This window comes from Halichoeres trimaculatus, unplaced genomic scaffold, assembly GCF_033239565.1.
Source record: "Halichoeres trimaculatus isolate MK-OKI-2021-1 unplaced genomic scaffold, fHalTri1.1 fHalTri1_scaffold_3, whole genome shotgun sequence".
Lineage (NCBI taxonomy): Eukaryota > Metazoa > Chordata > Actinopteri > Labriformes > Labridae > Halichoeres > Halichoeres trimaculatus.
In genome coordinates this window covers 4,082,046-4,095,435 of record NW_027437181.1, presented here as the reverse complement: position 1 = coordinate 4,095,435, position 13,390 = coordinate 4,082,046, and the positions used below count along the sequence as shown (strand labels likewise).

Sequence of the window (13,390 nt, the reverse complement as noted above, 5' to 3'; positions counted from 1 at the left end):
ATTTCAACTTGTAACAGCAATTCAGACCTCATTTTTGTCTTTACATAACTTCAAACAAGACATTTTTCTAGACTGATAAGTTGAATGTGGATCAAAGCAAGTATAATAAGACACTTGTTACTTAAAATAAGACAGAAACACTTGATAAGATTTCAGTTTTTTGCAGCTTAGAGCTGCTGCAGCATTTCAAACATGAGAAATGTAATTTGACTCCATCATGTTGTCCCCATATACTTCAGATTGGGGCAAATACCTCTAAATTAAGAGGTATAGTAATCGCAAGTAGTGGCATTCTCACCAAGAAATATATTTCAAGTCCTCAGAGTCCCAGCAGAGGGCGCTACAACATCACCACAGTGGGAATCTTCTAATCAAACCTTGAAACAAAAATGAGGCCCTCAGTGAAATGACTTCAGATTAAATCTACATCAGAAACACACCATGGAAATATAAAAAGTGTGTCTCTTTGAAATATATGTTTACTGCATATGAAACTGTTAATAGAGCCCATCTCATCCTAAACCCGACACCAAGACTGCTGAATTATTTAATAAACACACACGGCAGCAGCTTCCTGTGTTTGTAGCCAGATCTGCTCAGACTCTCCAGAGATCGTCTCAGAAATGAAAGTGAGAAGACCTCTGCTGATGGAAGTTAATTATGCTAATAAAGCGTGAGGTGACCAGAGGGACCCAGTGATTGATTCAGCTCTGTCTGTTGTGTCTGCTGCTTTTAGACGTAAGGGATGGAGATGTGTTGTTTGAGATTCTGAAGAAACTTTGCTTCTTGTTCTTAGATTTAACTAATGGGGGCAAATTTTTCATTCCTTACATGAAAATCTGATTCCAGGTTGTAAGAAACGACTACCATCGTGGATGAGGTGTGATATTTGAAGCATCCTTGATGAGGATTTAAAGGAGAAAGTTAAAAACAAAACGAGAAGCAGGAGACACAGCTACACCCACCCCCTCCTGCTCGCTATCCCCTCCTTTTCTAGTTCAACGGCTGGGTCACGGTCTGCGTTTGAACCCAGGGACCACTGGTATTCAGGGTCAGAGGTCGGCCCTGAACACTGCCGGCTCTAAGTGCGAGGGTCACCGACTAAAACCCAGCTTGACCTCTTTAGCACCCAGCGTGGTAACACACATAGAGCCGGGGTGTAGCGTCTGAAATGACTCTGTTTTAACGGACGCTTACAGACACACGCTGGAGTAAATCAGGGCGAATGTGGGCAGTTTATGTCTGCGAGGATCAGATGATTTACGAGGCGGGAGAGGATAAATGAAGCTGGAAAATCAACTGACACTGAGAGGAGGAGTGTGGGTCGTGACGGTCAGAGTTCAGGGCAGACGACAGCTTTGTTTTGCTGTTTTGTGCCACGAGTTCAGGGACAGAGTCAAGCTGCAGCGTGGCACGATGGATGTGATGGGATAGAGGAGGTCAGGGAGCAATATTCTGCAGAAATTCAGGCTGCGCCTTATTCAACAGCCACAGAGGATGATTGAGTGAAATGAAATACATTTCAACACATATGCAAAGATGCATTATGATGTCCGGTTAAATGGGATGCCGTCCTATGGTTCCCTGGTTGAATACAGCAAAGCCATGCTTCATAATGAGTGAGTTCAAGGTCACTCTATGAGTGAACAGATGCCAAAACATGCAGACTTAATGAAACACACACATACCTCAAGAAAAAAAGAGAAAGAAAGAAAAAGATCTCAACCTGTATCTTCTTTAGCTCAAAATGACCTGAAACAGAAAAAAGGTTCAGGTAGGAATGTTTTCTTCAGTCATTCTGAAGCCAGTTTGGAAAAACAAATTCCTGCACTAACTCTGATGGCCAGCAGGGAGCAAGTTGGTTATATGCTTGGATCGTCATCAGATAAAATAACCTGACAACTGAGTAAAGGTTAAGGTTAGATTAATTTCTTACATTTGTGTTGAAGCCAGTACAGAAAAAAATACTACCTGCATTCTCACTGATGACCAGCAGGGGGCCAGTCCATTGTATGCTCAAAGTAGAAGTCTAATTGTACAAAATTTAGCCAGATGGGAAATATACACACTTCTCACACGTTTGTTAAGCATGTTGAATGTTTGATTAGTACATCCATGACCTCAAAAGCTGAATTCTGGCTGTTTTAAACAAAATGTGACACTAATTTTACAAATAATGGTCCCTTTTCAATACATAATCAACAGCAAGAGTTTAGTTTTAGTACTGGTAACCAATGATTGGCAATAAGTTAATAACACCAAGAAATAACTTTAAGTGCTACAGAAAAAAATGTGAAAACTGCAGTTCCTTGAATGTCCACTAGAGGCTGGCCCCAAAAGCCAAGAAAACCCAATTGCAGCCCATAGTAAGGAGTCAGTCTTTGTGGCAGGATAAAACATGTTTACTGCCTGGTTTGGTCTGTTTTTTATTTATTTATTTATTTATTTATTTATTTATTTATTTATTTATTTATTTATTTTTAATTAATTAATTAATTATTTTTTTATTTATACTATTTATTTAATTATATTTTGTATTTATTTGTTTATTTTTTTATGTATTTATTTTTATTTATGTATTTATTTATGTATTTATTTATTTTTTTCATTCATTCATTCATTTATGTATTTGTTTTGTAGGACAGTTGCTATGAGTTGCTTATTGAAAGTTTTGTGTTTCCTTAGTGTTGTTATTTATATGAGTAAGTTACTTTATTTATAACAGTAAAATTACTTTTTTTCTGTAGCACTTTTTTTTTTATTTCATGGCTGTTGTCAAAGCACTTTGTAAACTTCTGTTTTAAAAAGTGCTACAGAAATACAATTATTTTACTGTTATAAATAACGTTACTTACTAATCTAGTAAGTAACTTTATTTATAACTTATTAAATAAAGTTATTCATAACTTTTTAACTTGATTTCTTAAAACAGAAGTTTACAGAGTGCTTTGACAACAGCTATGACATCAAAACAAGGAACAAAAGCTTCAACCTTTATGAACCCAGGCAATACAACAACCATGCAGTATAAAATGAAAGCATTAGGAACAAAATAAAAGCTAAAAACACAAGTCAGGAAGAAAAAGAAAAAAAAAAGATTATAAAAATGGGATGCGGGAGCAGAGAACAGGACAGCAGGTATAAAAAGACAACATTAAAAGTGTCAATAAAATGATAGAATAATAACAATAAAAGCTATGATAAAGTAATGAGCAATAGATACAAAAGCTAACAAGACAGTAAAATCAAAGTATGAATGGAATAAAAGAGAGGAAAGATAAAAAACAAAAAGACGGTATCACATAAAAGAAAGTTATCATTGTTTATCATTAATTTCCTATTTTATTTTGTAGTCCTTCACCCTGTGTGTCTGATTTAACTTCACTTCCTGTTTGCGTGTGAGTGTGTTTCCTTCCCCTCTGATTACCCTCATTAGTTCCACCTGTGTCCACACCTGCTGCTCGTTACCTGGTGTGTGTGTGTAGTCTCTGTGTTATGTGTCTGTTCCTGCATCTTCCTCATATCATTCTCTGTGCTCCATGTTTGGTTTTCATGGTTTAGATTGGTCCTTTTCGGATTTTTTTAATAGACATTTTTGGTAAGTTTTGTTTCATCTCCTCTTTTTTGTCACTTAGTCAAACCTCTTTTTCTCACTCTATCCACTCCTCTGTTTCTAGGATGAGATCAACTCATTGCTCTTTTTTTTTTGCTTATGTTTGATCCCGACCTAAAGCTGATGATTTAAGATGTTTCTCTTGCACCTCCATCTGGATTTTAAAGGTTCCCAGGCCAGTTAAGATACATGACCTCTCCACCATGACCTGGGTTATCGTGCAAAGGAAGCCAAAGTGCTTCCTGTGAACATATCTGAACCAGCTTAACTCACTCTTTTCGTGCCAAGGCGTCTCCACTCTTAGCTCTCTCCGGACGTCTGAGCTCCTTAACCTCCTTCTAAAGGTTAACCAAGACACCCTGCTGAGAAAAGTCCAGTTTATCTGCTTGTATCAGGGGTGATTTCAGTCCGAGTTCATACTAGGTGAGTTTAGAAACGATGTTCGACTTGTACCATCCAACATGAGTGCAACATGTTCACATCATGTAAAATGCAGCTGTATTCAGCAGCTCTCCAGCAGCTCTCTCATCATAAAGTTTCTGTTTCTCAGAGTTTAAAATGTCTGCATTTCTTTTCTACATCTGCATTTTAAGGCTTTTCTCCCCAATTTGAAGTGAGAGGACTCCATCTGCTGAGGAATATGCTGCGATATGACGACGACAGCTGCTAAACAGACCCAGTGGTGAGATATTTTGCTCATTCCCCAAAAATATTTGCATTCTGAGAGATATTTAGTGATAGTCCTACCATCTGTGAGCAGTCTGGGAAAAGAAAATATAAGAAAGCAGAATCTGCACTTCTCACTTCGCTAACAAGGTTATGTTCAGACTGTTTTTGTCTGTCGTCTAGTGGGAGGTTTTCTCAAACATCTGAAATTTCCTGAATGTTTGTAAGGCACGGTTGGCTCCTTCCGATAAACAACAGATTTCATATCTGTAGCTTTAGAAGAAGAAGAAGAAACATGAATGCTAATCCTCTGAGGAAATCTGCAGGTCTGAGGTATTAACTGTTTCTTATCGAAGAGAAAGGATTAACGTGTTGGTGCGTCACAGGATGAAACAGCATCAATTTATCATCACATCATCCATCATTAGCGAAGTGAGGAAAGATGCCTTCAGGAGAAACTTCTCAGTAATTTCAGGATTGAAGCATTTTTAGCCAAGTTGACAAACATGGCTTCCTGATAAGACTCAGTTCAGTGGTAAACAGGAAGTTAGTCAGAGGCCTCACGCTAACTTCAGCAGCAAGAAAGTGAAGGTTCCTATTAACTCTCAATTAACTGATGTTAAAAATGCTCAATCAACATAATTTGAAGCTTTAAGAAGGAAAAGTAAATCTAGGTCAGGTCTGTCTGAAAAGATTAAATGTTAAATGAAGGCCAAATTGATTTTTTCTGATGCATTCAAAGACCTCAGGAATTCTGAACACTCATTGGCTTTTTGACATTGTGTCAGGCTGATTTCTCATCTGACTAAGTTTGCATGCAAACGCCAGGTTAGAGATCGTGAGGATTTCTTAGGTTACTGTTCTGTTACCCACCTGCTTTTGCTCTCCATACAAACAGGTCGGTCTTTTCCTGATGTCTAATTGGCGGCTATCTGGACCACAAACCAGAACACTTCCTGCTGGAAGTCCAGGTTCCTGAGGCCTCCTCTGAGTACAGAACAAAGGTAACGTCAACATTTGTTGAGGTTTGTGGTTTTTACTTTGGCTGTATCCCTGTTATCATAACAAATCAAATGACCTTCAAAAGCACAAAAAAAAAAAAAAACATGGCGAGGAAGGCAAGTCTTCCACTGACACTTCCTTATAAGCTCAGGATCATGCATTTAAAGAAACAGTGTCATATTTTTCAGCTGATAAACTTTGGGGCCACTTTACATGGCGCCAAAACAGTCAAATTGGATAACATTTCGTTACGTTTTGTCGGAAAAACGGAAACTTTTGAAAACGCTCTCCAGAGTGGAGAGTTTTCAAAACGCTCCTCCATCCAGCCTCGTATAAACACAGAGCAGAGCGTTTTAGGGTGAAACGCTGACGTCACCGCATGCTCACTTGCAGTTTCCGGTGACGGTTCCGCGCGCAGCCACAACTTCCAGTTAAGCTATTCAGGTCCAGTTGGTGGCAGTAATGCGCCTCAAGGTTGGATTGCCAACCGTCTCACACAATAAAACGCAGCAAAAGAAAGAACAACCACAACAACGATGGCTGATTTCCGAGTAGCATATATCCACATCACCACCTACTGGCCTGGCATGGCCACTACATCGTTGTGACTTGTCCTCCTGGAGCATTGCTTTCACGCCGTCCTCATGTAAACGCGGGTGGCTTTTGGAAATGCAAAGGAAGAATCTTTGTGGAAGTCTCAGTGTAAACGTGGCCTGAGTGTGCTAGTTTGGTGGTGACACAAGTTCCTTGAAGTAGGTGCGTCCTCAAGGTCAACCTTAAGGTCAAGGTAACTTCACTTGTACCTGCAGGTAGATTTGGTTTCCAGTGAATGAATCAGCCTTTTAGCCCGATAACAAAGAACATACCATATTTGTTACACAAGTTTCAAAGACCTCTGTCTGATCAACGTGATAAATAATTTCCTTTAAAACCTGCCAAAGAAAAAAATAATAAAAGATGTCTCTGCCCCCTTGAGGGTTATCATAACACATCATAACATTATTTTAAGTGTTATTAAAAATCATTGCTAACTTACTCATTTTCAGTTACTCTTTTCTTTTTTTTAAAGAACTACCTCCCGCATTGAAAGAATGTATATTTACCACAGACTGTAAAAAAAAAATGGATGTCATCTTGCTTGGCTCGAAGTGAGGTTGCCACAAAAACTACTCCCCCTGGTGGCTGGCTGCAGTATAGGTCAAAAAATCCATCTATCCAGCCATTCCAGATGGGCTGTGGTCAAATTTTTAAAAATTAATAAACCTGGTAGAAATGTTTCCTACGTCTGATTGTTGTGGTGATTTGAAGATATCATTTGGCTGTTTTGTATAAAAGTCCTCTTTTTTTCAGAAAATTTTTGTTTTCATTAGTTATAAGAGGTTGAAAATGAGTTGTTACGTAACGTTTAAAGATGATTGACAGCTGCCTTGTGTATTTTTTAGGGGACGGTAAAACATGTCGGGAGGTAGAGTCAAGAAGTGATTAGACTCTTGAAAGAAAAACAAAATATGTTATTTTTGTCACTCGGCTCCACTCAAATTCTCCCAGAATCCCTCACAGTCTCTACTGCGCAGACTCTGGCTGCACAACTGTTACCAATGGCTGCGCCTCTGACGGGGGAATTTTAGCTTCAAAACTGTCCAATGGTAAACTAAAAAAAAACAGTGCCAACACTGCCCAGTTTATCATATGTGACACAAAAAATACATCATAAAAAATGCTACAGCAATACTTTTGGAGTGGATTTTGTCAAAAGGGTTAAACGTCTCACTTAAGTGAATAAATAAAATTTTTCTGGCTTTTTTTGTAATAATTTTGGGTTTACAGTGTTAAAAAAACAATTAACAATAAACACAGTTAACAAAAGTGACTAAGGGCTCAGAACTTGAAAGTGAACAATCATTAAAAACCAAGAAATACGCAATCAGTAAAGTAAATTAAACAAGGTGTTAAAGGATAAGGTTGACTGTTAGTTATTTAAAAAAGAAAAAGGATGGATATAAACTCAGTCATTGGTCAGTCATGGTGCCGTCAAGGAAAATGAGATAAAAAGATCCATAAGTTGATTATAAGTAAAACGGCTAAATGGCTAAATTTTACATAAGCTAATGCTAATGCCCTTGCATGGTTCATTCATGCCTCACAATTTCCAGTACAACCAGAGCCCAGCAGGGTGGTAGATGACTGACACTGGGAGGAGCTTCAGAAGCTGGAGGTGCTGTAGTTGAGTTTGTTGAGAGTTAAACGTCTGCAACTAGAAGGAGAGCTTTGATGTTTTTCCATCGAGTGAGCCAAAAACAATGGGTTTTGTTTTATGCGTGATGAATTACTTACTCTTAGATTGGTTTAGTTATATCAAACACTAAATTAATGGTAGTATTAATTGTGAAACTTGTCCTACTGACTTGTATTTTACATTCACTTGTCCAGCCGACTTAAAGATGCTGTGAGGAGGATTTGATTGCACTCTCTCGCTACCTTGTGGCCCGGAGTCTCCGCACACTGTCATAATTTACTTTTAGTGAGGTGTGTGTTTGTTTTGGAATTAAAAAGAGATCATATCAAAACAAATTTTCTTTGTTCAAGATTACTTTTTACTGGATACAACGCGCCGAGGGAAGGTATTTATCAGTTCAGTTGCGTAGCGCTGCAGTTTGAAACGTGACATCAAGCAAATGGAGCAGCTGGCTATTTGTAGTGCTATCGGCAGCTCGGTGCTCCAATGTATTTGTAGGCTAATGTGAAAACAAGTAAACACACAAGTCTCCTTTCTGTATCTAGAAGGGAGACTTTTCAAGATCACTCAGAAACTCCTCACAGCCCCTTCAACTCCCAGAGAAAACAGCCCTTCCAAAAAAACTGCTCGGAAAATACAACAGATGTAATACCTACTGCGCATGAAGTAGTGTTTTTATCAGTTTAGCTTTATCAGACTGAAACAGTACATGGTTGTTTTTTTGTTGACAATGCAGTGATCACAGTATACGCTGATGATGTTTTTCTCTCAAGAAACTTTGAAGCCGGTGCAGGTCTGCCAGTGTCAAACTGTATCTTTAAGGTTTTACTTCGATATATTCTCTTAATTTTGAATATATATCTGTACAGTTTGAGGTAAAACTTCTCTTGAACTATGAGGAACCTGCCTTTTTGAACCAGAACTCATCCACACCAACACCAGAAGCCTGAACGTGTCCGTCTGCACGGAGCATGAAAAATCTCCTCTCCCTCCATTTCTGAACATTTCATCTCGGTGATTACATTTTCGATTTAATAAAGGAAATCAATGAGCGATAATGGCTTTAACCTGGATTCACCTCATCATGTCCTTCATTAAAGGGAGAAAGCAGCCCCATTATCTGCTACAGTCCGTGTCTTGTTGGGTTTAATTTGCGTGAGAGTGTGTTTGCGTGTGGCTGTGAGACGGGGGCTTGCCAGTGGACGGCCTCTCTGTAGCTGTGCCAGGGCCGGACAGGCGGGTGAGGGGAGGGAGGGGATGCAGAGGGGGAGGGGCTGCTGGTTGTGTTGGCGAGGGAACGGCATTGGAACAACAAAGGGCAGCGGGGGCGATAATCCCACCTAATGCCCCCTGTCTGCCCTGTGTCTGCAGCCGCGCTCCGCTGAGTGGCAGATTGAGTGCACTCTTGCGAAAGGTTACTTGGGTGATCAAGTGCTCTCCTCAGGGGTGGGTTTTTGGAGGGGTGGGGGGGACAGGATGCCTGTCTTCGCTGGCCGCCGTGGGCCTGGGTTGGCTCGGAGCAGCAGTGGACAGCGGCGGTGCTCTGTCGCTGATTCAGCAGAGCCCTCTGTGCTGGCGGTAGGGTAGTCATGCATTATGTAACAGACTCTGTGATGTCTGGACAGCGAGCGCTCACAGACACGACACCGGGGTCAGTTAGGGATGAGGCTGGAGTCCAGTTCACAGGATTATCGATCCCTTTACTTAAGCGTTTAGCATCTCTGTGCTCGTCTTCGTTCCAGCTCTCATATAACGCTTAACATCCTCTCCTCCACGCGCTGGTGTCCTGTTTAACGCTCGGTACGGACTCATGAAGAGACGGCTCCTCAGGCCAAGTACAACACACCTCCCTGATGAAGCTGTACTTACAGAAATCTAAAATAAGAGAATTGGATTTCAGTGATTGGAGTTTGATAACAGTTTGATTGTAAGAGGTTTTACAGACGATTAGAGCGCTCCTGGTTCGATTTGACCCCAAACAAACAAACTGTTTAATCAGTTGTTTGTGACGGATTCTTCAGCAAACAAAGAAAGTATGTCTTACTGCAAGGTTCGTTTAAAACTGAAAGGTTTTTTTTAAAAGAATTTTTACAAAATAAAATTTCTGGATGTTTAAACCAGAAATGTACAGATTTATGAAACCTTCACATAATCAAACTTTCTGAAATTACAGAAAACTTATCTTCACATAAAGACCTCAGGTTTGTGACATGTTGGAAGGGTGGGCCCACCTCCAGAAGGCCGGCCAATCAGAGGGAAGAGGGTTTGTGGAGTAGGGTGTCTTAAAGAGACAGCAGCTAAAATTAAGTGTTTCAGACGGAGGTTAAAGGTCCCATATTCTGCTCCTTTTCTGCAGTTTAATCTGGATCATTGATGTCTTCATGAAATGGTAGTAACATGTTTTGGTCCGAAAAGCCAATAAATCAAGCACAGCAGCATTATTTCCAGGCTCTCATAGCCCCTCTGTTCAGAATGCTCTGATTTAGTGGGCGTGGCCTTCATATGTAAATGAGCCACCGCTGATACCGCCCCACTCTTCCACGTCACTGAGAGCGGCGCCACGAGCTCCGAGTGCACAATGTTTAGAAAACAGAGAAGCTCGTTTACCATAACATTACAGGCTAAAACAACAGGCTAACCGCAGCTAAAGTTAGCATCCTGAAGCTACCACAGAGACAGGGGGGACACTGAGGAAAAGCTCTTCCATCTGCTCCACAGCACACAGCATTTAAAATACTCACATTTCCAGGGTCCCAGGTTTGTTGGAGGATGGTTGGTAATGCGCCTGGATTCAGGACCAGTCTATTGGCTAGCCCTCTGTTGGACTGTCCAAAGTTGGAAAAGCAGTCGGCCGTGAAGTGACTAGCACACACATGCACAGTTTTACTGAGTGTAGCTGGAACATTTCCTTGATAAATGAACTCTTGGTTTAGTGTTGTCTTCTTCTGAGATAAGAAGCTTGTGCATGGAACTATGTGGCTGTTTACAGCCAAAAACAAAGCAGTGATGGCCCTACTTGGGTGGGGAGGGGGTGCGGGGGTATCTGCTCTGGTGGACCAATCAGGTCAGACTTGCTCCTGATTGGTCAAAAAAGGGAATCGCTGACGTCGGCAAATCCTCAAAACCCAAACAGCTCGTTTTAGGTCAGGATTTTACATTCACAAGCTCTACTAAGAACAGGTTTTATCATTAAATATCACATTTTGTGGGAGGAAAGCCAAAGACCCACAGATTTCATTAAAATACTTAAAGTGATTTTTGCATAATATGGGACCTTAAGGGAAAGGGCACTGAAAAACCAATAATAAATGTTAAAATAGTTATGATTCATATGACGTTATGTGCAGGAGGCCTGGGGTACATTGACAGAGACATCAGGAAATGCTCCGTTGACCAGACTGTCTCAATTCAGCTCGGTTCAGATCAGCCTTTGTGGTCTACACGGCCTTCGTGGGCTGCAGCCCCTGACTGGGACACATCGTCTTCTGCTAAAAAATTCTGAATCTCTTCGTGACTTTGCAATCCCATGCAACTGCTTCAAACATCAGCGTAGGCATGACACCACAAAGCTCCTTCCCTCCATGTTTGTTGCACTGCACACAATTTTAAATCAGTCGATTCTGCACAAAAAAGACAAAAGTAGACTCTGTATAGATTGTATAGGTTATTAGATGTCGACATGTTGGTTATGTTGTTAAATATCCAGTTGCAGTCTTTTTCATTCATTTCATTTGTCACAGGAGGTATCAAACGGGTTAACAGTCACGTAAGAAGGTCGTATTCCAACAAAAGCTCCAAAAACTTTTCATTTACAAAAATGAAAAAGCAACAATCTGACAGCTTGAGTCCTCACTGGCTTCGATTTCAGAAACTCATCCAACTGGTTTGTAGCAGGTGTTGAGGTCGCCATCGTCTCCTGTGCCCTCACATGTACACGGCAGGGTAAACAATGCTGCTGAGCTAAAATTTGGCCTGACTTCAAAATCAGTCGTTGTACTCAAAAACGAGGCCAGGACTGTCTTCAGCTCCCAGGGTGGGTGTGTGTGAGTGTGTGTGTGTGTCAGTGCTCAGAGAGCTCTGAACTGACTGCTGATGTAATTCTCCTTTAAAGCAGGAGATGAACCCTCTCGTAGCGTTGGTTCGTCAGCACAGCTGCATTAATAAAAACTCTGTTTGTGGATTAGTGAACTCTCTGTAGCACAGCTGACTGCGGCCGGCACATGAGGTGAGCTTAACTCCAACGCCTTCAGCCATTTGAAGGAATTTTTAGCTGCAGGATGTGAGTGAAGTGCTGGCAGTGGTCTCCACTGGACGGCATTCAAATGTTGTTTAAGCTGCTTGTGTGAACTCCGTCTCCGCGGCCATCTGCTCACAGCCACAAAAGCAGCGCACCAGTGCAGCTCGGTGAATTAATTCAATTTTTCACATCAATACCGGTTATTTCACTGAATGCTGGTGGATGTTTTCTGGCTTTGAGGGACTCCCTCGCCTACATGAACATGAAGGTTTTCTTTAAACATCTGAAGGAGCCAGAAAATGTATTTCTTTAATTAAACATAACCCTGAGATCCTGATGCTGAGAAACAAGTGGAGGAGACTTTTCATCTTCAGTTTCAGCAGGATTCATGTTGAATAATTAATTTGATATAATTAAGAAAAACTTTTGTGAAGCTTGAACTTTAAAAGGTTGTTATTATTTACACTGTTCTTTTAACTTATGCATCAAGTCCTGAGGGTTTCCTCTGAAAGTTTATATAAATTAATACCAAATAAGTTTCCATTAAACAACTTAAAGTCATGGACAAGGGTCTTCAACCTGTGGCTCTGGAGTCTCATGCGGCTCATTGACTCCTTTGCAGTTGCTCCTCAGAGCTTTACAAAAAAAAAAAAAAAAAAAATAGAATAAAGAAATTCCATTTTTCTTACAAAGGGAATTAATGATAAAGGACATAGACCCTAAACAAAATCTTGTGCAAACATTTCGCGAAACTAAATATGCATCAGCTCTTGCAATAAACTATCAAAAAGTTTTGATGTTTTTACAATTTTTTTTTAACTTTGTGATTTTTTTGGAATTGATTTTTATTTATTTATTTGTCACATTTTTTCAAATTAAGAAAAAAAATCAAATTGTTTCAAAATGTTCCAATTTCTAAAATTTTAGCAAATTTCAAAATTTTTTGAATTGCTGCAAATATTTGCAAAATATTTAAATTTCTTTTTTTTTTTAAGTTTTACATTTTTTTCTAAACTTTACAAATGTTTGAAATGGTGATTTTTTTTCTTTACATTTTTCTTGGAAATTTATTAAACACTTGGGAAATTTTTGAAATTACAAAAGTTGGGTAGTTTTTGCTAATTTTTGCAAACTTGTGAAATTCCATTTTGGGGATTTTTTTTGAAAGTGTCATTTCCAATTTTTCATTTTTTGAAATTGCAAACTTTTGAAATTGTGATTTTGATTTATTTATTTATTTATTTATTAATTTTTTTTTTTTTTTTTTTTGGGGGGGGGGGGGGGGGTATTTAACTTTGGGAAATTTTTGAAATTACAAAATTGTGGGAATTTTTGCACATTTTTTCAGATTTGTGAAATTCATTTCTCGAAATTTTTTGAAAGTTATGACATAATTTTTTTCATTTTCTCGAAAAAATATTCGCAAATATTTTGAAAATTCAAGAAAAAAAATGCATGCGGGCCAGATGGTGGCGAGGCAGTCCAATTAAACAGATCCTCCTCATTGCGTGTTTAAGCATATTGAAATTAGAAAAATCATCAATAAGGATAACTTCACGTCAAAATGTTCATACCCCATTGGCATATTTCTTTTTACACTCCTCAAGGAGCTCAGGTTTTTTAATTGTCTCTTTAT

At 39.5% G+C, this 13,390-nt stretch overlaps 1 long non-coding RNA gene across 1 annotated transcript; it reads left to right on the top strand.

Moving 5' to 3' along the window:
- Positions 1-3,703: 3,703 nt before the first annotated feature.
- Positions 3,704-5,224, top strand: LOC141788286 (uncharacterized). The gene is made up of 3 exons (XR_012598125.1): positions 3,704-4,036; positions 4,207-4,295; positions 5,178-5,224. It is a non-coding gene; the product is annotated as an uncharacterized LOC141788286 (long non-coding RNA).
- The last annotated feature ends 8,166 nt before the right edge of the window (positions 5,225-13,390 follow it).